At 36.8% G+C, this 21,947-nt stretch overlaps 1 long non-coding RNA gene across 1 annotated transcript in view; it reads left to right on the forward strand.

Annotated features, from left to right (window-relative positions):
• Positions 1–6,439: 6,439 nt before the first annotated feature.
• Positions 6,440–21,947, forward strand: part of LOC122144006 — a 55,716-nt gene continuing 40,208 nt past the window's right edge. Inside the window, exon 1 of the long non-coding RNA XR_006159486.1 lies at positions 6,440–6,480. This is a non-coding gene — a long non-coding RNA (uncharacterized LOC122144006). The remainder of the gene's footprint in view (positions 6,481–21,947) is intronic.

The following is a 21,947-nucleotide window of genomic DNA, read 5'->3' on the forward strand; positions in this document are numbered from 1 at the left end:
CAATGGTACTTGAGTTGTTTACATATTTGACTCTCTGTTGTGTGGCACCCTCTACTGGATAAACCTGAACCAAATCTCTGAAGGATTTACAGTGACACATGAGACAAACTTAAAATGTAAAAACAAATGACATTTATATTAAAGAAATATAGCATGAGAACAATGTAAGTTGTACTGTAGATTCACTGCTTAACAGTAACAGTATCATTCAGTCTAAACTATATAAAATGTTATAAAAATACCAAGACCCCAAAAACAAGCCCAATAAAACTGCAGCACATTCCCACTTCTCTAATGTTTCAAACCTGCATTTAGAGCTTGTTGTCTAATAATCAGACTCTGTCTCTTAGATGGTCGACCTCCCTCTTTCTCTCGCAGTCTGATTTTCTGATTCTGCTGGATCTTTTTGTGTGGACTTGTGAGGAAAAGTCCTAGCAATCTGGAGCAGGAAAAGTCATAATCAAGATATGATGATCCCCTTTTTTAGCCCGGGTCATATGGCGTTGCTAAAAAGAACATTATTTTTGTGTATTTGGTGTAATGAGAATGTGTTCACCATGTGGTTTAAGGTTCAAGAAACACATTATTTTCCACATACTGTACGTTATTGTTGTTGCTCCTCTTTGCCCTTAACTTTCTGAAGCAGCGATGGGATTTTTACAAAGCTCATCGTTCTGCAAAAAAGTGGTGTTATTGCTCTGATTAGGCCAGCTGTTCAGTGCATTGTGATTAGCTGAATGCTTCAGAAGCCTGTGATGGAAATATTCACGCCCTTACGCGAATACTGTGATGCTGTCTCCCGGCTTGCGGTGGAGACAAAACCAATCAAACCCACATTACTGGCGAGGCATTTGTTGCATCCAGGTGGGGACTTATAATTACTGATTATAAAGACTTATACTGTCTTTTTAACTGCGCTTTGCTGCATATCGCGCAGCGTAAACATAAAACCATGTCTGCATTACGTGGTCAGAGAAAGCGACCAAACAACACAAGCACTACTCTACACTGCTCCAAAACTCACGTTTGAATCATCAGTGGTTCAAAGTTTTTATAAACAAGGCCCAGTTTGGCAGCTGTGTTTGCACATGGTTTGATACTGAAGAGGAAGGAGGCGGTCTCAGCTACTTAGGAGTCCGGTCATGATTCATAACTGCAGATGGTAGGAGTGAAAGCGGCATCAAATGTCTGTATTTTGTTGGCAATTGGAGCTCAAAGTGCTTATGCCTCTTTAGCTCCGAAGGCAGTACTTTTCCTACCAGGACCCGCGAGCAGGCCTACAGCAGAGGCGCGGGGGAAGAAGAGGAGTCTTAGAGGGAGACTTGGCTTCTGTACCCGGGTGGATGGCTGACCAAGTCGAACTGACTGCTTGACAGACCTAGGAGGGAGTGATGTGCACTGAGGTCCTGAGTGGAGCTGTTGGAGTCGACCATCCTGGGTTGGTGCAGACTCCAGACTGAAGCGGATCAGCATTAGCTGAAGGACTGAAGAGAGGCAGTGCAGGCGGGGCTGGGAGGACTGGGCAGTGCAGGTGGGTTTTAAACCAACAGACTTAATGGGGTCACTAGAATTCAGACATACAATTCAAAGTTTGGTCATTTTTTGCCGACATGCTGGAACAGAAGTGGGAGCAGGAACAGGAAGTGGGGAGTGAGAGAGAGGTAGTGGGGGAGCATCAGCGCCAGGAGAGACTTGCGGTTGATCAGTGGAGAACTGAGACTGAGCAGGATCAGCCAGAGGAGGAAGGGACACTGGGCACAGAGAGAAAACCAGAGACATCCAGAATTTCAGGCTGGGGAACACTGGAACTCTCTGAGATAAACTGCTTTAGTCATGATTATTGCTTCCTCATCCAGTTCCACCAAGATTCCCACAGTTACAAAAGTACAACCTGACACAGACATGGTCAGACAGCTTCTGCTCTGGAATGGACATGACAGCAAGCATTTACTCAGGGCCCATGGCAGGGAATCAGCTCTGGCTCTGTTGGTTTTTGCAGTGGAAGCTCGGGTTCTGCAGGTCAGTGGTAGGTGTGTTAGCTTGTACTAGATCAATGAGGGGGCATTATGATGGGGAATGGACTGGAGGGACTGTTGTCACACACCTCTCCAACTGCGTTTGATGGAGTCACACACAGTCACAGCACTGTCAAAATGGTCAGGGGTGTGGCTGTGAATCTAAGCATAAAAGTTTAATATTGGTCTGACAATACAAAGGCTGGAAGCTGGTCAAGGACTGCATTTAATATACATGGCTAATTAGTGGGACAAATTATTTTTCCCAAATCAATATCCAAATTAAACAAAGCCTGAAAATCAATATTTGTAATATTGGATCACACTGCTTATTAGAATGATGATGTATAAAGCAATGGAAATTAAGCAGCTGTGCTGACTTTATTATTATATGTTGTTTTTAATTTTACCACTACAGAAACTTGAGCTTGGAACGCACTTCTCTCTCTCCAGTCTGTCTCTCTTCATTAAAAACCAGCCTTGATGAAACTTGCATTACCCACAAAAGTGGCAGAAGTCCACACTAAGCACTGGGATCTAGCGGATGGACAAGCATGTCATTTACATCTACACAATTTTAAATTTAAATGCAAAAAAATAATGCAGTTTGGTTTACTGAACTGCATTTAGTTTCTCAATTTTCAGTTTTTTGAGCCATCTTTTTGAGTTTCTTTTTATTTGAGAGTCTTAAAGGTTTATGTTTAAACTTTTTTCTGTGAGCCTATTACACATTAAACTTATTCTTAAAATAATATGGCCATCCCTCATATTATTCTTCCCTGGTTTTTTCCAGCCAGAACTATTTCTTATTGGATATATATATATATATATATATATATATATATATATATATATATATATATATATATTTTTTTTTAAATAATTCCAATAGCGCACTATTCCCTTGGTATTTTTCGAAACAAGAAACAGGGCAAAGTAAGGGAACTAAAGAACAAACTCATGTGACAGTTAAAACAATAACCATGAAAACTATCATATGGCGGGGAACTACAACAAGGCAGGCAGGAACTAATGAGATAACAAACTATAAGTGCATGAAAACAGAAGCTAAAGACAAAATAACTTAAATTCTAGCAAACCACAGGTTACTGTTAATTGATGAATCTATATTTTTTGTAGCACATAAATAAAAAATGGCACAGTATGCACTTGCCTCTCCCACATTCAAAACTAAATGCAGAGCTTGGAAAACTACAAATATGGGTCTTAAAAAAGCAGCATACACTCACACCGTTACAGTATGAGGATGAGCTTTTATTTTCCCCAATAAGCCCAATGAACCTGATAAATTGTTAGGAATGAAATCTTAATGTCTGTGATATTAAAAACATTCCCTTAAACCTGTAAGAAGTTATAGTCTGCTGCCTCGACCCACACTCCACAATATGTTAGATCATGCTCATTTCCCAAAATGGCTTAGTTATTATAGAGAAGAAGAAAGTCAACAGTTGTATATTTGTTTGTAGACCATTTGGGATGATCACATCCTGAGTGAAATGAGTGACCAATTGTAGAATATAAGGTTAGTTGTGTGGGACAATAGAGAGACAAAGGGGGGTGTCAGGAACTTAATTAACACATACAGACTACAGCTGCGTACAACGAGAACCTTCATTTACGAGAGAATTGTTAGTAAACTGAGAATATATAATAAAAGGTTTGAACTTAAGGATGTTCTGGAGTTTCATTCAGAGCTCTGCTGATGAACCCAAGGTACTACATGTACTTTGTCACTGCTCTATTGCAGCAATAAACATCTTCATCAAGATCTTCCGCGTCATAATTTTTTCTCTTACAAACTCATCTGAACAACAAAATGAAACATTGTTCTTACAGATGCCAAATATACAGTTTAAAAGTTCATTTTTTAATAACTTAGTTGGGGTGCTTTTTTGAAGTCAGACTGTGAATTGTAAGAAGTGCACATCATGCAATGCCTTAAACTAAAGTCTCAGAGTTACTATTATCTCTGCCTACAAGCTATGATGTTTGCAGTTCTCTGCTACTTTCCACTAGTCATAGTTCACCTCTTTTGAGGTACACACTTTTTTAATTTGCTTTACCTAGTTGTGACATTAGTGGAATAGATATGCATGTGTGATCTAGTTTCTGTTTTGGAAAAACACATTACTGATGCCATTAAGCATGCTAGAAACTTAACACATTTCAAGAATGGATATATGGTTTGTTTTTTTCTGTATTCTATGGATTGTTTGCTAAAACATAAATGTTTTCATAGAACTAATATGAAAAGGCACACTTCCCCTGTACTTACTCAAGGCATTAAGTAATAAAAGGCAATATGTCTTAATAACACTTACAACATTTAAGCCTTGAACAAGATGCTATAATAGATACCAGTATGTTTTTATTTTTACATTTCTAGTGGACTTTTTCATATAGCGCATGTTAGAGTTTAAAATAACAAAGTAATAAGCACTTCCAGTTTCTACAGATGCCAGTGCAGAGATCACTGGATGTTTGTGTTAGGTAGATAGAATGAAACAAAATTTACTGTTGGCGAGCAAGAACGAGCTTCCTCCTGTTAATTAACCCTAATTAAACACATGAGAAAAAGCTAATCAAGATCTTCAGGACTGCTGCCCAGAAGCTACAGGCATGTGTAAGGTTTTATCAGGGTTGGAGTTAAGCTCTACTACTATGACAGTGGCCCTCCAGGACAGGGATTTGCCCATTCCTGATATATGAGGAGTCATCTAAGCCCCTTAATAATCCTATTAAAAAACAGAATCTTTAGAAACGGGAAAAACAACAACAGAAAAAAAGAAAAAAGACACACACCCTATTGTACCATACGTTGTGAAAGTGTTTTTATTGAAAAAAAGAATAGTTTCATTTGACTAGTCACCATTATGGCTATTAATGTTGCAAAATGGAAATAAAATACAATGGAACATTCTCTTAATGTTCATATAATCTATAAAACAGTTTTAAACATTTAATAAAAACTGTACATTTACAGCATTTAGAGAATGTTAAGAAATGTTTTTATAACTTAATGGGAATTAAGCAAAATGTTTTTAGAACATATTTTTGTTACTCATACCTTACAGAGGGCAGAGTTTCATGATGTCATGAGACATTTACAGACAAGCAGCTCCGGATGTCTCAGATCCCCTATCACTGCTAGATGTCAACTTTGCCATCTTGTGGAATGTGAGAGAGCTTTTATGATAATGGCATTCTTGTGTAGGTACAATAAATGTCATCTCATCTAATCACCGCATTCTGTAGCTGCAAGATCACTGAGATGTTAATCATAAAAGCATGAGCCACAAGAGCAGTGTGTTATCATGATACAGTGAGTTCATGTGTTCTCAGTTAATGATATTTACCTGTGCAAAAGGCAGTGTGTTACTTTTAGATCTCTGTGTGTGTGTGTGTGTGTGTGTGTGTGTGTGTGTGTGTGTTTACACACATGTTTGTTTTGCTTGTGTTTAAGGCAGGCGACAACAAGACAGTGGGATTTGTTTAGTCTCATAAACAACCTACACAGACAAGAAACAGAATACAGACAGAAAAAAAAAGAGGAACAAGCAAGCGAAAACCAGCTAACAGGAAACATTCCCCACAATTTTTTAGTGAACATTTTAACAAGGTCTTTTCAAAGTTATGAAAAAAACATTTTTCCAGGAACATTAATAAAACATTTGTGCAAAGTTATTTGTTCCTTAATAAGCCTTTTGTTTTTCAAAACATTAGCATCGTTCATGCAGCGTTTATACCTGAAACATTTTGGATGTTCATGTTGGATGTTCAAATGTTACTTGTTTGTTTGAAGAATGGTGAAAGGGAATGTTCCCTTAATGTTCAAATAATCAAGAAAAAAAAAAAAATCTTACAACATTTAAAAACCAGACATTTGAATTCAAAAATTTAATCTGATATAAAACTAGCAAACAAAATTACATGCTGATACTTTTGCTTTCTGTCTTGTTTATTTTCTCCATAGGTCAGAATGATGTTCTGGCGATTTGAAACAAAAATCAGAAAAACACACTGTACTCTGGCCACTGGCCAGCTCATCTAGTCTGACAACTACTCTTTTCTCCTCCCATCAGACGGGGAGTAAATATTATCTTTGAGTCTTGCAGCAACTAAACAATCTGTCAGGATCAAAACAAGAGAAAGGAACTATGGAGATGAGATCTTTTCTGGTTAGGCCCAGCAATAAAAAACAAAACAGGTAATTCATTGTTGTGCGAAAAAACTTTGTTAATTCTTTTTTTTAAAAATACATTTGAAAAGCTAATTTACAACATTTCCAGACTGCATTTTTCTAATTCTCTCCCTACTCTTTCCTTTTTCTATATAGATCAGAATGATATAAGATGTTATTCAAGAGAAATATTTCAGGAACAGGAACCAAAAATACAGTACTTTCTCAGAAGTTTATCAAAAGAAGCTTCAGGCACATACTCATGTAAGTCCTATTTACTCATTTTATGTTCGCTGTTCATTTCATTATTGGATTAAATGTCACATTATTTTGTATTACTACATCTCAAATTGTTATTATTATTATTATGTGTATTATTATTATTATTATTATTTTTGTAGAAACTGTAGCTCAATAAAAAACTAAGCTTTGTCATATTGATTAATCATGTAGACATGACTAACAGATCATTTGGAGATATAATAGATCAGAATGCGTGTTTATTATTAATAATGGGTGGAATAAAAGGTCAAAGAGATTGATGTCAGTTATGTCTGATCATGTCATATGGAGGCGTTAAGAAATTTATGATACTAGTATTTCACCTAAATTCAGAAATGGTTATATGCACTAAAAGTTATATATATATATATATATATATATATATATATATATATATATAGAGAGAGAGAGAGAGAGAGAGAGAGAGATTAGAATCAAAATGAGAAATTGAATCAGCCCTGGACTTCATACAGACCGACCCACTATGCATGGGGCTGGACTGGGACAAAAAATCATTTACTGGAATCTCATTTCATCAAGTTCAAACATTACTGAAGACAAGTGAACAGTCAGTAATAAAATAATGTAAAAATATCATAAATAGCACCGTTTTCAGGTACAGATATTGCATAACCAAATGAAAATCCTTTACTTAACATACATTAGATACATATATATATATATTATATATATATATATATATACTAGATATATATATATATACACATACACATATGTACATAGGTATAGTGTCTGGTGTTGTGTATCTATGATACTCTACTATATATATCCGTGGTGTAAGAGATCCTTGTTAAGCTGTTAGTCAAGAAGCCCCGCAGTGAGTTATTTCTCTTTATCTTTTGTTCACATTAATGACACAGACCGACGGTAGGTTTAAGGCTTCTGCCTGGCACTTAAAGGGATTTTTTTTTTTCCTCAATTGATTACAAATTGAGAAAATATATCTCACATAAATGCTGTAAACATACAGAGACAGAGCATCAGCTGGTATCATTTAAAGGTTTCAAATAACTAGTAATTAAAATTTAAATATAATGCAGTTTTAATTATAAACAATGTATTTAATGACACAAGTGAAAAGTAATAAATATGTAATGTAGTGCACAAGGGGGCGTTTAGCAAAATACTCCTTTCTATGGCTATTTTTTTCTCAACTAACCTGCTATGGTTCTTTAAATTGCTTTCCTTGAGGTAAATGAAACGTTTTGTGACTAATGTTCTCCTGCTGTTTTATTGACTGATTGATCGATATTATTTAAGCGGCGTAGGTATATACCTTTCGGTAAGTTGTACTGTATCTTTAAAACAAAAAGTAAGACAGATGATCGGTTTACTTGAACTGAGGCGCTAAACGCGATGTCACGTCACATTTTCATAGCGCCAAAAACGGTATATTGTCTGAATTTCGTAATAAAAAGGACAGAAACTGAGAGCTGAGAATTTTAAATGTCATTATATAGATCAGTGAGGTGGCCTATTACAGCTGGAATATTCATAACTCGTTTGAAACAAAAAGACAAAATGCAGTAGCCTACGTGTATCATTAAATGTCTGTCTCGGGTCTCACCTCAGCAGTCAGGCCCGCCCAGGGGCGCCGGAAGAGATCTAGCGATGGGGGCGCTTTAGGTTTGGGGGGGGCTGGGGGGGGTGCGTGGGGGGGGGGGGGGGGGGGGGGGGGATTGGGTGTCGATTGGGTTAGTCAAACTTTTTAAATACATTTTAGCATTTCTGTAGTAAACGTAACAAGTCACAATCCAATGTTAAAAAGCGGCGGTTTTACTATGCTTCGAAGCTAAGATTAGCGCAGCAGGCAAGCGTTGTGAGGTTGTCATGGCAACCAGATACATTGCGCGCTAAGTTACCTGTAAAGGCTGCGGCTGCGATCTATTTTTCTCGCCTGCACTAGTAATAACCAACAGGTTGAAATTAGAATGCACCATAAAACATGTTTGCCAACAGAATCGCAAAGTAGATTTTTAAAGCAAATCAGCAGCTGACATTACCCCACTCGCGTTAAAAACAGATATCTTTTGGGACATTATTCAAGTTAAACGCACAGGCATACAAACACACCTTTAGTAATGTTTACAATCTTATGAAAAATGGGCCGATTAAAGCAGTTTAGATTCTGAAATATATTTCTAGGGTTGCCTGTTCTGTGTGTGCATCAAATTACATTTGGATGTAAATGGTCCTTTTCCTGACATAAATGTTCATGCACGTGAGCTGCTAAGGGAGCGTCCTAATCATCCATGGATCAACCTTATGAGGCTGTCCGGGTCTGGAGTCGTGCGCGGATCTAAGCTTCATCTGTCTTTATTTTGGTTAGGTACAGATTACGCTGCAGTTGTTGTATGTTGTAAAAAAAAACAAAAAAAAACACTTAATATCCATTCTTGTCATGCAACATGCATGCAAATGCTATTATCCGTCAAAATGCAGATTCGTCACTCGAACAACTTCTTGCTGGCCTTCCAGCAAATAATTCATTTATCTTGACACATTTGGTGGCATCTGCTCAAGTGCTTGTCGTTTTCTCTCTCTAACTTCTCGGCCCCTCCTTTACGATCGAGATTTTTATTCTTTAACATATTGAAATTTCGTTGCACATCATTACATCGCCTGCACTTGTACAGCGGGGCGGCGTTTCACAGGCTAGCCCTTGAGTTCTGATTGGCCCCAATACTTCAGTGAACACCGTCACTAGTGCTCATGCCCAGGTTAGACCTGTCGTCTCGCACGCAGCTCGCATCAGCTTCATAACGGCTTCATGAGAGAATTTTACTTTGGTTCGCCATAAGCCCAGGATTATTGGCACTATACAACAATATACTTTACGAATATATTGTTGAAAACTCACGATTAATAATGATTTATTTAAGTAACTATTCACGTAAAATTGTAACTTACTGTAGGACAAACCATAGTGCCATTAAGACTTCAAATGTCTTAATTTATTCACATATCATTAAACTGTGCATTATAAAATTCCACAGGAAATTCAAGAGGAGTGCTCAAAAATGTAAACCTGTAACTCTAACCCAAGCCTAACATAACATTAGTAACCTGAGGCTTCAAATCTGATTGATGCGATAGGGATGTTGTTTCCAGGATGTTGACTGAGGAAATGTCCTGCCTGCTGAAATCACATTCACCTGTACTGTAAATATTGTTTAGGGAAAGTCTCAAAATGTACTTTGTCTTTCCTTGTATGTCAAATAAACAGTATACTTTCCATGTTTTCCCTAAAACAGTCCTAAAATAAGACATTAACACATGTTTTTTAGAGACCTACTTTGTATTAAGTCATTAAAATTGTTCTTGTTTTAAGCATAAACAAAATGTAGTGGGGCTTATGCTCTAAACTACAAACAGATAAAGGAAAACAAGCAAACTTTCTGCCGCTCTTCTAACAATTTTTTTTTTTTTTTGAATGTTTGTATAGTGTGTTTGTCTCACTGTTGTGTGGCGCCATCTACTGGATAAAAAAACCCTGAATCTAATCTTTGAAATACTGTATGCAGTGACTCTGCACACTGTAAGACAATGCCACTGTAGATTCACTTAAGTGCACTTGTCCTTAGTTTTTTGGTAACTGCATCAATTCAATCTAACACTATATTCATACTAATTCAGTCTTAACGTACAAATGTATAAAGCACAATTAAAATGCCAAGATCTAATAAAACGGCTTACAGAGTACGGGTTTATGCAGCTGCTTGAATATATATATATTTCAATCCAGAAACATAATTTCCAGTAAATTTATAAAAATAGGTTATTCATACAACTTGATATTTATAATGAGATTCATTTACCATAATGGGGAAGGAAATGCTTTCCACGTTTGTTAGACCTTGAGAATGAAGGTAAACACATCTTTGTTTCATTAAATTAAATTCCATAGAGGAGCTACACTTAAATTAAGGGCCCATGAAATGCATTTAATTTTTCCCTAAATTCTGTGTTTGATTTCTTATGGATTCTAGTTTTTTTATGATTCAGTACACATGTATCCCATAAAAAATGGTGTCTAGTGAAATTATTTATATAAACATTAACAATTTAATTAATCCTTTAAAATGTAATCAAATAAAAATCAATTGCAAAACATTGGCAATTTTTTTATTTTTTATTTTATCAGACATGATGCTGCACAACAGGAAAACTGCATAAATGAATAATAATAAAAACTTAATTGTATGATCTTCCTTAAAAATAATAACATTATTATTATTACGTTTGAGAATTGTTCTGAATGTATACCGTAGTAATATATTCAGTCATAATTAAAATTTAAACCAGACTTTTATTTTGACTGGGTTTTGTCGTGAAGGTCTTTTAGTTTTAGTTTCAGCGTGTATATGATGTTTTTTTTTTTGCTCAATGAAACAACATAAAGCAGGTGAAGTGACTCTCAGAGCAGCTCTGAAGATGAAGTGCACATGTTCATGTCCTTGCATATATTGAGACACAGATGCTGACAACAACTGTGAGTCACGTGTTGTTTGAGTTTATCAGATGAAACTACTCCCACGCAGTCACACAGACACACAGAACATCGCAGACTTATTAGCGAACATGCGCCTGACTGGTTGCGGTAACATTTATTTCTGTTGTGTATGATAGCTGTTAGATTAATCTAGTCTCGACAGTCCGCATGGACACTGTTATAAAAAGGGCGGCCTCTAGTACGCCATCAACTTGTTTGCCTGAAGGATCACGTGTGCAGGAAGCCCAAAAAACATGGCACCATAACTTGCAGTGTCCGTGTTCCCCTTCTCGGGGAACCCATAATTACCAATGTAACGCGAGATGTTCCCCTTCAAATGGGAACTCGACAATGCATTCCTCTAGTGCAGGGGAAAGGCAAACTCCGGTCCTGGACGGCCACTATCCTGCAGAGTTTAGCTTCAGCCCTCATAAAAACTCACCTGCCTGTATCTATCTAGTAATCTCCGAAAACAACTGATTGCCTTGTTCAGGTGTGTTTATTAGGGTTGGAGCTAAAACTCGCAGGGACAGTGGCCCTCCAGGACCGGAGTTGGCCTATCCCTGCTCTAGTTGACACAATCCATGCTGAGGGAAATGACTGGTTTATTGATTATACAATTAGGTCCATATACATTTGGACACTGACACAATTTTCATAATTTCAGCTTCTATTGTATACCCGCCAGAACAGAATTAAAAATAAAACAATCAACATGAAATTAACGGCAGACTTTAACCCTGTTCAACACTGCGCTTTGCTGCTGCTCCCGAGTGTCTTTATGGCTGTTTTCTTACCAGCTGGCACGTCTCAGGATATTAAACCAAAATATAACATAAAATGCTTAGTAATTACACAATTCTTATACACAGTCCCCTCATTTTCAGGGACTCAAATATAACTGGTACAATAAAATACAGGTGCTGGTCAATATCATTAGAATATCATCAAAAAGTTGATTTATTTCACTAATTCCATTCAAAAAGTGAAACTTGTATATGTAAAAAAAAAAAAAATATTTTCATTCATTACACACAGACTGATAGATTTAAAATGTTTATTTCTTTTTATATTTGATGATTATAACTGACAACCAAAGCAAAATCCCAAATTCAGATATCTCAGAAAATTAGAATATACTTAAGACCAATACAAAGAAGGATTTTTTAGAAATCTTGGCCAACTGAAAAGTATGAACATGAAAAAAGTATGAGCATGTACAGCACTCCAATACTTAGTTGGGGCTCCTTTTGCCTGAATTACTGCAGCAATGCGGACGTGGCATGGAGTCGATCAGTCTGTGCCACTGCTCAGGTGTTATGAGAGACCAGCGTTACTCTGATAGTGGCCTTCAGCTCTTCTGCATTGTTGGGTCTGGCATACGCATCTGCCTCTTCACAATATCCCATAGATTTTCTGTGGGTTTTGAAAGGTCAGGCGAGTGTGCTGGCCAATTAAGAACAAGGATACCATGGTCCTTAAACCAGGTACTGGTAGCTTTGGGCACTGTGTGCAGGTGCCAAATCCCTGTTGGAAAAATGAAATCTGCATCTCCATAAAGTTGGTCAGCAGCCAGGAAGCATGAAGTGCTCCTAAAACTTCCTGGTATACGGCTGCGTTGACCTTGGACCTCAAGAAACACAGTGGACCAACACCAGCGGATGACATGGCACCCCAAACCATCACTGACTGTGGAAACTTTACACTGGACCTCAGAAATGGGGATGTGTGCCTCTCCTTCTTCCTCCAGACTCTGGGACCCTGATTTCCAAAGGAATGCAAAATTTACCTTTCATCAGAGAACATAACTTTGGACCACTCAGCCAGCAGTCCAGTCCTTTTGAAGCGAGACACTTCTGACGCTGTATGTTGTTCAGAGTGGCTTGACAAAAGGAAAGGATGTAACAGCTGAAAACCCATGTCTTGCATACGTCTGTGCGTAGTGGTCTTGAAGCACTGACTCCAGCTGCCAGTCCACTCTTTGTGAATCTCCCCCACATTTTTTGAATCGGTTTGTTTCACAATCCTCTCCAGGGTGACAGTTATCCCTATTGCTTGTACACTTTTTTCTACCACATCTTTCCCTCCCTTCGCCTCTCTATTAATGTGCTTGGACACAGAGCTCTGTGAACAGCCAGCTCTTTTGCAATGACCTTTTGTGTTCTTGCCCTCCTTGTGCGAGGGCTGTCAATAGTCCCTTGTCTTTTGGACAACTGTCAAGGCAGCAGCTCTTCCCCATGATTGTTTCAGCCTACAGAAACTAGACTGAGAGACCATGAGATTTAAAGGGTTTTTGCGGGTGTTTTTCCTCTGAGTTAATTAGCTGATTAGAGTGTGGGACACCAGGTGTCTTCAATATTGAACCTTTTCACACAATATTCTAATTTTCTGAGATACTGAATTGGGGATTTTCCTTAAGTTGTCAGTTATAATCATCAAATTAAAGAAATAAACATTTGAAATATATCAGTCTGTGTGTAAATGACTGAATATAATATACAAGTTTCACTTTTTTTGAATGGAAGTTAGTGAAAATCAACATTTTTTGACGATATTCTAATTATATGACCAGCACCTGTATAATCATAAATGGACATCACCAGAGTTTCCTCCTTTGTGATGCCAGGCCTTTACTTCAGCTGACTTCAGTTGTTCACTTTTTTACTTTCAACAACTCCTGGGTTGCTTTTGCTGTATTTGGGTCATCGTCCATACTAGGAAGCGCCGCCCAATCAACTTTGGTCCATTTGACTGAATCTGGACAGACAGTATATCCATATATCCACTTCAGAATTAATCCGGCTGCCTCTGGCTTCTGTCACGTCATCAATAAACACCAGTAACCCAGAGCCACTGGAAGCCATGCATGCTCATGCATCACACTGCTCCACCGTGTTTCACAGATGATGTTGTATGCTTCAGATCATGAGATGTTCCGAGCCTTCTCCATACTTTTTTCTTCATGTCATTCTGGTACAGGTTGGTCTTAATTTCAGCCGTCCAAAGAATGCTTTTCCAGAAGTGCTCTGGCTTTTTTAAATGATTTTTGGAAAAGTCTAATCTGGCCTTGTTTGAATCCTTCTGGTAAACCTTCTGTATTTGTACTCTGTGAAATCTTCTCTTGATTGTAGACTTTGATTGTAACCTCCTGGAGAGTGTTCTTCTCTTGGCTGAATTTTGTGAAATGGTTTTTCTTTACCATAGAGGGCATTCTCTGATCACTCCACCACTGTTGTCCTCTGTGGATGTCCAGGCCTTTTTATTTATCTCACCAGTGAGTTTTTTTTTTTTTTTTTTCTCAGGATGTACCAAACTGTTTATTTGGCCACTTCTAATGTTCCTGCTATCTTCTGATGGATTTGTTTTGTTTTGGAAGCCTAACAATTGTCTGTTTCACTTGTATGGAGAGATCCTTTGATCGCATGATGTTGATTCATAGCAACAGCTTCCAAATTCAAATGGCACAGCAGACTAAGCAGGCCTTTACCTGCTTAAATTATGTAGAAATAACGAAAGACACCTGTCCATGAAACAATTTTTGAGTCAATTTTCCAATTGCTTATGGTCTCTGGAAAAGGGGGAGGTAAATATTAAAGATGTAATTTCTTAACCTTTCCTCCAGTTTTGATGAGAATGCTCTCAAGTTAAAGTTTAGAGTGTGCACTTTAAGCCCATGTTCATTATATAACTGTAACCTAAATATGTTTAGGTCATCAGCTAAAATAATTGTGCAGCTAAAATTGTGTCTGTGTCCAAATACATGGACCTAACTGTAAATCTTTATAATGGAGAGAAGGGGACAGATAAAAAAAGAAGTATAATGTTAGTTTCCTTTCAGCTCCTGGCTGTAGACCAGAGCATTTGCTTTGAATCACTACCCTCAGATCTCCCCAAGCCTTACAGGCATCTCACTTCTACTGAGACTCACTTCTCTGAAGAAGAGGGGCTCAAGACAGGCCTCAGACTGAGACAGACCCGAACCCTGGAAGGTTTGAGGCGCTGATCTGGAACAGAGTGGTATAAACTTTTTTAAAACAAGCTGTGAACCACTCCTTTGCCTCTCTAAACATTTCAACCACTGTCTCAACAGAAGTTCCCAAAAGCTCAGAGAGTGATACTGGAACATTGATTAGGAAATGAATTTCTTGCCAGCCCCGATGTCATTCAGATTAAACCACAGATATCTCTTCATGGCCACTATTGCCACCATCGAACGGGCAATAGCGATAGCTGTTTGTTTGGTAGCCCGGAGAGAGCTAAATCTGTGGTATGGTGCAGCTTGGCCAATTTGGTCAGGGGAAGGCCCTGGCTATCATCTAGATCATTTAGCAGGTCAGCCTGTTAGGCTTCTAACACCACCAGAATGGGCAATGCTCCACCAGCTTGACCTGTGGCCACGTATGCTCTGCCGTTTAAATATGATGTGGTACACAGCCGTTTAGATGTTGTTTCTCTCGCTGAAAGATATCCTGCAAGATAAAATGAGCCAAAACAAAATTTTTGCCAACTCATTCAGCGCTTCAGTTATTTCAACAGTCCATTGAACTGAGGAAAACAGCTCTGACTTAGATTGAAGAACTGATGAGCCAGTGATATGTGAATGCATGGATGCATTGAATGAAGGGGTATTGTGAAAGTTTTTATGGTTTCTCATTGTTTATGTAAAAAAGGTGATTTGATGAAGACAAGTTTATCACTTCATATGCTTTAGACATGTAAAACATCCACATTTCACATAATATTGGGAGCCTTAATAATATAATAGTTTATATGCTGCATTATTGCATGATTATGTAAACAAACCAGTGAATCAGTTATTTGAACCAAGAAAGGACGTGACACGTGGCCAAGTATGGTGTCACAATGCTTTGCATTTAACCCATCCATGTGCACACACACACACAAACAACAGGGAGTGGTGAACAACACGTACACATACACCGTGACCACACACACAGAGCAGTGGGAAGCCAATGGGGATTTCTTGCTCAAGAATCTCACCACGGTCGTGGTATTGAGGGGTGGAAGAGAGCGCAGTACATTTACTCCCCCCACCTACAATCCCTGCCAGACCTGAGACTTGAACCCGTGACCTTCGGGTTACAAGTCCTTACCCTCTATCCATCATTTCACTTCATAAAGCCTCAATATGTCATCAGGAGCCAAAGGTTATTCATTTTTGTTTTCCTTGATATGCATTTTTTTTTAAGTATTTTAATTGAATCACCCAAGCACCACAGTTTTAGCTAAAAAATCTTCTTTATTGTTCTTGCAAGAAAGTTTATTTTTGACTGCAATAATTTTATCCTGTTCATCACTTGTTTAACCTTAGTAATTTTGGTTCAAAGCCCCACAGTTCCATGACCCAGAAAAGACACCTTCAAACTACTAGACATTAGTTATATAATATATCCTTAAGATTTGTTTTGATAAAATAAAATAATTTGATGGAAACACACCAGTATACAACAAAATAAGAACGCACACCTTATACAAACCACTTATGACCAAGACATGTCCATGTATTACAAAGAGCCCACTGTTTCTTGCTTTTATTTAAGCTTTTAAAAAGCTTTAATTTGTCTGGATATTAGCCCATTAATATCATCTTCGGCATCAGAAATACGTTGTTCTGCTTCCTGTATCTCCTTTCTTACCTCTGTAGAAATACGTTGTTCTGCTTCCTGTATCTCCTTTCTTACCTCTGTAATTGTTGTTTGCACACCATACATTTTCTTAGAAAGTCCACTTTCAAGGACTTTCTGGCTTTCATAATATCCTGGTTGTTATTTCTGCCCAAAGTTATTTAGTCAGGGCCATCTTCCACAGCTGTCATGGTGTCGCTAATTTCTTCACCCTCTGAATAAGCATCTTCATTTCTTGTCTTTTTATTGCCTTTTTGCCTCCTTTTTATGACCTTTTGATTCATTTCTGGCTGGTAATGTAGGATTAATTACAAACTAGCAGCAGAGCTAAAAAGTTGCTAACTAATAACAAACCACCATAACACCCATAACTCTTCTTTATTGTTCTATTCAAGAAAAGAAAAGGAAAAAAAAAAAATCACCTACATCTTGGATGGCCACAGAGTGAGAAAATTAAAAGCAAATTTTCAATTTTGGGTAAACTTTCACTTTAATGACGCTATAATCTCCACCCCAACATGGAGCAAAGACTGTTGCCTGGTGCTCCTGTCCTTAGACTGCTGTGACACATGGCTCTGTGATTCTGCAGCTGGTTATTATTGGATTCCACAAGTTATGCTATGGTAACAAATTCAGGATTTTTTTTTTTTGGTTGCTACAATGAAAATTTGGTCCCCAGATTATGGAACAGTCACATTTTATTATGCATTACACGTATTATTGTTGAACCAGAACTTCCAGTAGCAACTGTTTGTGTCCATTTTTTTGTTTCATGATTGTTCAATCAACAAGAATGTAGAAAGCTAAATGCAAGATATAAGAAACTAATAAACACATGCATGGGTATTTGCACAAATAACACATAAAAAAAAAAAATAAAAAAAAGGTACCCAAATTATAAGTTTGTTAAAGAAGCTTTTATAATGAAAGATTGTATAAATATTAAACAACTGTTAGTTTTGATCCTCATATTTGATTGGTCAGCAGCATACTTCACCATACTTGTTTGTGTTTTCAGCAATATTTCAAACCTTCAATTAGGTTCACTTGCTTTTCCCCAAAAGTCTTTGTTTCTGCACTTCTAGTATGACATTTGTGTAAAAACATTTATTTTATTTCAAGATTAAGCCTAGATTTTGTGTGAAATATGACTTTGACAGATCCAGTTGTTGGACAATCACAGCAATAAAAACTTCAGCATAAGTGTTGTGAATGTGGTTTATATACATTAACACTTGGTAAGTGCTAATTGGGCATTGTGTGGGTCTAGTAAAACAAACAAAGCAGAACATACTTTCCCATTTGAGGTTAAGACGACTGTGAGAACTCATAAACATGAAGGTGTTGAAAAAACCATTGCACTTGTTTCACAGTTAAACCTCCACTGTAGACAAGTTGAGAGTCGTTGGTTGTCAAGTGCCAAACCCAGTGGAACATGTTTTTCTGGTTTTTGATTGCAACTTCACTTCGTTTAGTTGAAAATAACACTACATAGTGTTATTATTATTTTTTTTAACTTAACAAATTGCAAAGTATGCATAACCAGCTAAACAACTTTCTCATAGAATATTAAGAATGACAAACTCAATCACACACACACACACACACACACAAAACATACACACAAAACATACACAAAGAAATATATTTATTCATAATTCATAACCATTATTATCATAATGAAGCAACTTCATAATAAATGTATATTTTAACTATAAGGCTGTACCGTGTTCTCAAGGGTGTTTCTCATAAATGTCAGGTTGGGCCAAGTTATCCCTTGTGTTTTAAATATCGCTATTTTATAATTATATACTATTTATATACAATATACTATTTATGCATAATATCAATATAAAATTAAAAGATAAGTACATTTAAAGTAAAATAATAACATTCTTCAATCTAGAAAATATATCTGCAATTCATTTACAATTTTTTTTTTTTTTTATTATTTCTGATTGCAATTTGAACACCAAAATATACTGACATATGTTTTCTCAAAATAATAATAATAAAAAAAGCCCAGCAGACAGACTCTTTACACTTACATTTTGTAAAAACACAAAGGTAAAAAAAAAAAAAAAAGTCCAGAGGGCTGAGTTTGAGAAATGTAGGTTGACAAGCCACAACATTTCACACTAACAGACTTAACCCCCTTATAAGCATTTAAACTGATTATGTTTACTTCATAAAATACAGATTAATTTATACAGGTATCAATTAAACCATTTTTACAAAATAAACAGTCTTCCATATCTTTATAAAAATGTACCTCTTCTCAGACCAACAGAATTGAAAGCAACCAATCTGGCTTCGCAAAAAAATAATGAATATTGTGCATGCTCTGCCTTCATAAAATATGCATCTACAGCCACTCACAAAAGTTTCCACCAGATACGGCTCAAGACAGCTACTTCAAAGAGAAGCAGAAAACTAGCATATATAAAAGGTCTTAAACACTCATTGCATCTGAAGCAGGTGTTTTTTCAGGTTTTCGATGCCACTGACCGACCCCCAAATAATGATTTCATGAGACCCACTAAAATACAAAGGCAGGTACATTTTCATGTACCATTTATACAATAAGTATACAATGAAAAAATAAGTGTCTACAGAATAGAAAGAAATATTTACCAGGTGATATTGACTACACACTATTAGAGAACTTTTAGATACAAACAAATAAAACTATAGCTGTCAATTCAATAAAATAATTGTGATTAATCTCATGACTGCCAAACAGTCTTTAGAAAGCAGAATGAAATATTACTAATGTCAAATGTAGTCGAGTACTTACACTTATTTTACATTTTAAAGCATTTTTGGAACTTCCTCAGAACTTTCCTCAGACTCAGGGGGTCGAACATCAAGAAAAATGTGAATAAAAATAAGTGTGGACATCAGTCACATCTAATCATGTGTTCATGACTTTGGCAAGCTGTAGAGCAGAGATACGGTGCTAAGGTGACATTGGCTGGACCGAATATTTCTACGCAGTTTGGAAAAAAATCCACCTCAGCGTACTAAAAGAGCAAACATGAGCAATTCAGCTACAAAAATGACACCTAAATGAAGTGGTTATATAACACTATTGTACAGGTCAAGCAGCAAAGAATAATAATAATCAGACACAAATTGATTTTAGTTATAACGATGGTTTCACCATCATTCTTACCTGTAATTGGTCCTGATGTTGAACTTGCGTCTGCTGTAGATCAGTGTTTATCTGTTGTATTGTTCTTCAGACCTTCTTTTTCCAAAACCACAAAATACCTTATCCTAGTCCTAAAAATGGTGAAGAGTTAGGGTTCAGATTATATATTATATAGTATTCAAATAAATGGCCACAATTCATAATTAAAGTATAGTCAAAAGCCTAAAAATAAGAAGATTTACACATTCAATTATCATCGCGCTGGCGCTATGGAGGTGAAAATTATATATATTTTTGTTATAAACCTGAGTTGGGACTGAAAATCTCTCACCAACCAACCACAATAACCAGAAGCCCATTCATCAGTCCCAATATGATGATAATAATCTGACATTGTGCTGGATTCTGATCAGTATACTTAGTATGATTGTGACACTCAGTTAACCCAGTTAGTGGAGTTGATTCTGTAATAAAAGTGTCCACAGTGCGTTACTGTAAAAAATGCTGTTGTAAGTGCAATGGCTGAAAATGTTAATGTACACTACCTGAAAAAAAAGGCCAGTTTTACTGTGCGTTCACCATTTCATAATAAGAAAATTTTTAACATTTTATGATTGGATCATTACTGCAGTGATTAATATGTTTGTTTTAACTCTAACTGTGCACTGTGCAGTGCGTAGCTTTGTTATTTCTTAAACAGCCATGTTGAAATATGTACCCATATCCATATTTCCAGGATGATATAATGCAAAGATTCATCAGGCTCAAAATGTGGAAATGGATTTTTTATGTTTGAACTGACCACCACAAATTCCTGATTATAACCTTCCTTAAAAATCTTTAGGATGTTCTGGAGTCGACTTTACAGAGAGGTTGGACTCTCTCATTTTCAAGTCAAGATCTCGGCCAAAAAATGTATGATGCAAATTCCGATGAAAATAAATTGTTGTGACCGTGCATAACTTTGGCGAAACAATGCCAGAATGAATACACAATGCCATCAAAGCTAAAGGCATTCCTTTGAAATATTTTAGAGCAACTTTTTTGAACAGGCAGTGTGAAGCGACTCCGGCGGACATCCTAAAGACTTTCATAAACTCAAGGGCGTTAAAGAGCTCAGAAATCTGAAGGTGAACCAGTATCGCACAGTTTGAGCCTGATGGAATCTTTGACATTGTCATCTTGAAATATGGACATGTGTACTTCTTCTTTAGACATGGCAGTTTAAACAAAGGGAAAAAATGTATGCACTGGGGGGGCATCAAGTTAAGGGAGTTAAAAATAATGTTGCCACCACACTTTACGAGCCGAGAAAACATATTAATCGACTGCAATCCAAAAATCCAAACCTACAATTTTAAGAACTTTGCATATTTATAATCATTTGTCCAGCAGGGTATGATGCGTACTTATAATTATGAAATTGTTTTAGTGATCATCAACATATTTTGATTGACTTGAAGCAGTAAATGAACTCACCGTGTAGAAGTATATTCTGATGCTGTTGCTGATTTTGGAGGTGTGCGTGTGTTCATACAGTAAATAAACTCCTTAGTTCATCAGCAGTCACATTATTAATAACCAGACGATGTTTAAACTGCACTGAATATTTCTTTCTGAATGTATCATTTGTGTAAAATGGTGGTATTGGTTTTGAGTGAGATCGAGGATCGTAGAATCATCTGTTGGAGGATCTGCTGTTTTCAGTGAAACTCCAATAAACCTAATTTTCATCAAGATCACAGTTTATGATCACATTTGATCCAGATCAGTTAATAGATCTGTCAATGCAGCTTGGACAACAGATTAATACATGCTGGTAAGATAAAAAAAAAAAAAAATGATTATTATAAAAATAACTTCAACACTGTGACGCACCAACATAAAGAGCTACTTTATACTTGTAATAAGTTACAAAGCATGTTAAATATATTCAATATCATTGTAATAAACTCACATAGCTGAAGCTGAATGATCTTCATGTTGCTGTCGTGATTAAAACACTTCACTATAAAATCTGGTTCCCTCCACAGCCACATTTGAGATGAATACAGCAACTCCTGAAACAAAGGAAGGAAGAAAAAAAAAATCTTCCCACATGCCAAGCAGAGGAAGTCTCTGACCCACCAAAACCACA

Source organism: Cyprinus carpio, unplaced genomic scaffold (genome assembly GCF_018340385.1).
Source record: "Cyprinus carpio isolate SPL01 unplaced genomic scaffold, ASM1834038v1 S000006557, whole genome shotgun sequence".
Taxonomy (NCBI): domain Eukaryota; kingdom Metazoa; phylum Chordata; class Actinopteri; order Cypriniformes; family Cyprinidae; genus Cyprinus; species Cyprinus carpio.